Genomic DNA, 3,867 nt, shown 5'->3' on the forward strand with positions numbered 1-3,867 from the left:
TTGCTGTGCATGGAATACAACTCAACTCAATGTTGTTTCGCTAAGTTAACCACTTGAAATGTTCGATTGGTTCTTATGTGTTCCCTGCATTTCACGAGGAAAGCTTGTGGCGCTGTGGCTTAGTTGGTTAAAGCGCCTGTCTTGTAAACAGGAGATCCTGAGTTCGAATCTCAGTAGTGCCTTGTTTTCATCATCTCAGAAACAAACTTCCTATCTTAAAAATGGGAATTCCATTGACGTACAACCTCAAACTTACCATGGCTACGTCTCTACTGATAGTGCAATTGTGAAATTTAGAGTTTCTTCTGCATAAGAAATGAACCAGTGCTCAGGGTTTTAATACATGTGGTAAGTACGTAGCGCTGTGGCTTAGTTGTCTAAAGTGCCTGTCTTGTAAACAGGAGACCCTGAGTTCAAATCTCAGCAGTGCCTTGTCTTCATCATCTCAGAAACAAACTTCCTAGCTAAGAAATGGGAATTTCAATGACGTATAACTCAAATTTTCCTTGGCTACGTCTCTACTAATAATGCAATTGTGATTTTAAGAATTTCTTCTGCATAAGAAATGAACCAGTCCTCAGGGTTTTAATTCCAACTTTTCAATCTTTCCTAATTTTTCCTCCTTTTGGCCCTGCTGTGGCATTCCTTCAATCTGCCTATTCTGTGTCATAACTTGGAAGAAAAACAAGTCCCAAATTGAAGCTGTGCTAAAAGATGGATCATTCAATTATAGAATTTCAAAACATAAGGCCTTGTCATTGAACCAGAATCTATTGCATACTGCAAATTGTCAATGTCGTTGAATGAATGCTATTCATAATTTACTTGGTTTCTTAATTGTCATGACTGAAAATGAAATCCTGTTCCACGTTTTTGCTGTGCATGGAATACAACTCAACTCAATGTTGTTTCGCTAAGTTAACCACTTGAAATGTTCGATTGGTTCTTATGTGTTCCCTGCATTTCACGAGGAAAGCTTGTGGCGCTGTGGCTTAGTTGGTTAAAGCGCCTGTCTTGTAAACAGGAGATCCTGAGTTCGAATCTCAGTAGTGCCTTGTTTTCATCATCTCAGAAACAAACTTCCTATCTTAAAACTGGGAATTCCATTGACGTACAACGTCAAACTTACCATGGCTACGTCTCTACTGATAGTGCAATTGTGAAATTTAGAGTTTCTTCTGCATAAGAAATGAACCAGTGCTCAGGGTTTTAATACATGTGGTAAGTACGTAGCGCTGTGGCTTAGTTGTCTAAAGTGCCTGTCTTGTAAACAGGAGACCTTGAGTTCAAATCTCAGCAGTGCCTTGTCTTCATCATCTCAGAAACAAACTTCCTAGCTAAGAAATGGGAATTTCAATGACGTATAACTCAAATTTTCCGTGGCTACGTCTCTACTAATAATGCAATTGTGATTTTAAGAATTTCTTCTGCATAAGAAATGAACCAGTCCTCAGGGTTTTAATTCCAACTTTTCAATCTTTCCTAATTTTTCCTCCTTTTGGCCCTGCTGTGGCATTCCTTCAATCTGCCTACTCTGTGTCATAACTTGGAAGAAAAACAAGTCCCAAATTGAAGCTGTGCTAAAAGATGGATCATTCAATTATAGAATTTCAAAACATAAGGCCTTGTCATTGAACCAGAATCTATTGCATACTGCAAATTGTCAATGTCGTTGAATGAATGCTATTCATAATTTACTTGGTTTCTTAATTGTCATGACTGAAAATGAAATCCTGTTCCACGTTTTTGCTGTGCATGGAATACAACTCAACTCAATGTTGTTTCGCTAAGTTAACCACTTGAAATGTTCGATTGGTTCTTATGTGTTCCCTGCATTTCACGTGGAAAGCTTGTGGCGCTGTGGCTTAGTTGGTTAAAGCGCCTGTCTTGTAAACAGGAGATCCTGAGTTCGAATCTCAGCAGTGCCTTGTTTTCATCATCTCTTTAACAAACTTCCTATCTTAAAAATGGGAATTCCATTGACGTACAACCTCAAACTTACCATGGCTACGTCTCTACTGATAGTGCAATTGTGAAATTTAGAGTTTCTTCTGCATAAGAAATGAACCAGTGCTCAGGGTTTTAATACATGTGGTAAGTACGTAGCGCTGTGGCTTAGTTGTCTAAAGTGCCTGTCTTGTAAACAGGAGACCCTGAGTTCAAATCTCAGCAGTGCCTTGTTTTCATCATCTCAGAAACAAACTTCCTAGCTAAGAAATGGGAATTTCAATGACGTATAACACAAATTTTCCGTGGCTACGTCTCTACTAATAATGCAATTGTGATTTTAAGAATTTCTTCTGCATAAGAAATGAACCAGTACTCAGGGTTTTAATTCCAACTTTTCAATCTTTCCTAATTTTTCCTCCTTTTGGCCCTGCTGTGGCATTCCTTCAATCTGCCTATTCTGTGTCATAACTTGGAAGAAAAACAAGTCCCAAATTGAAGCTGTGCTAAAAGATGGATCATTCAATTATAGAATTTCAAAACATAAGGCCTTGTCATTGAACCAGAATCTATTGCATACTGCAAATTGTCAATGTCGTTGAATGAATGCTATTCATAATTTACTTGGTTTCTTAATTGTCATGACTGAAAATGAAATCCTGTTCCACGTTTTTGCTGTGCATGGAATACAACTCAACTCAATGTTGTTTCGCTAAGTTAACCACTTGAAATGGTCGATTGGTTCTTATGTGTTCCCTGCATTTCATATGGAAAGCTTGTGGTGCTGTGGCTTAGTTGGTTAAAGCACCTGTATTGTAAACAGGAGATCCTGAGTTCGAATCTCAGTAGTGCCTTGTTTTCATCATCTCAGAAACAAACTTCCTATCTTAAAAATGGGAATTCCATTGACGTACAACCTCAAACTTACCATGGCTACGTCTCTACTGATAGTGCAATTGTGAAATTTAGAGTTTCTTCTGCATAAGAAATGAACCAGTTCTCAGGGTTTTAATACATGTGGTAAGTACGTAGCGCTGTGGCTTAGTTGTCTAAAGTGCCTGTCTTGTAAACAGGAGACCCTGAGTTCAAATCTCAGCAGTGCCTTGTCTTCATCATCTCAGAAACAAACTTCCTAGCTAAGAAATGGGAATTTCAATGACGTATAACTCAAATTTTCCGTGGCTACGTCTCTACTAATAATGCAATTGTGATTTTGAAAATTTCTTCTGCATAAGAAATGAACCAGTCCTCAGGGTTTTAATTCCAACTTTTCAATCTTTCCTAATTTTTCCTCCTTTTGGCCCTGCTGTGGCATTCCTTCAATCTGCCTATTCTGTGTCATAACTTGGAAGAAAAACAAGTCCCAAATTGAAGCTGTGCTAAAAGATGGATCATTCAATTATAGAATTTCAAAACATAAGGCCTTGTCATTGAACCAGAATCTATTGCATACTGCAAATTGTCAATGTCGTTGAATGAATGCTATTCATAATTTACTTGGTTTCTTAATTGTCATGACTGAAAATGAAATCCTGTTCCACGTTTTTGCTGTGCATGGAATACAACTCAACTCAATGTTGTTTCGCTAAGTTAACCACTTGAAATGTTCGATTGGTTCTTATGTGTTCCCTGCATTTCACGAGGAAAGCTTGTGGCGCTGTGGCTTAGTTGGTTAAAGCGCCTGTCTTGTAAACAGGAGATCCTGAGTTCGAATCTCAGTAGTGCCTTGTTTTCATCATCTCAGAAACAAACTTCCTATCTTAAAAATGGGAATTCCATTGACGTACAACCTCAAACTTACCATGGCTACGTCTCTACTGATAGTGCAATTGTGAAATTTAGAGTTTCTTCTGCATAAGAAATGAACCAGTGCTCAGGGTTTTAATACATGTGGTAAGTACGTAGCGCTGTGGCTTAGTT

The 3,867-nt window shown here is 38.2% G+C and overlaps 1 non-coding gene across 1 annotated transcript; it reads left to right on the plus strand.

The window, feature by feature from the left end:
* Positions 1-1,854: 1,854 nt before the first annotated feature.
* On the plus strand, positions 1,855-1,928 carry TRNAT-UGU (transfer RNA threonine (anticodon UGU)). The gene has a single exon. It is a non-coding gene; the product is annotated as a tRNA-Thr (tRNA).
* The last annotated feature ends 1,939 nt before the right edge of the window (positions 1,929-3,867 follow it).

Source organism: Ranitomeya imitator, chromosome 7, assembly GCF_032444005.1.
Source record: "Ranitomeya imitator isolate aRanImi1 chromosome 7, aRanImi1.pri, whole genome shotgun sequence".
Taxonomy (NCBI): Eukaryota; Metazoa; Chordata; class Amphibia; order Anura; family Dendrobatidae; genus Ranitomeya; species Ranitomeya imitator.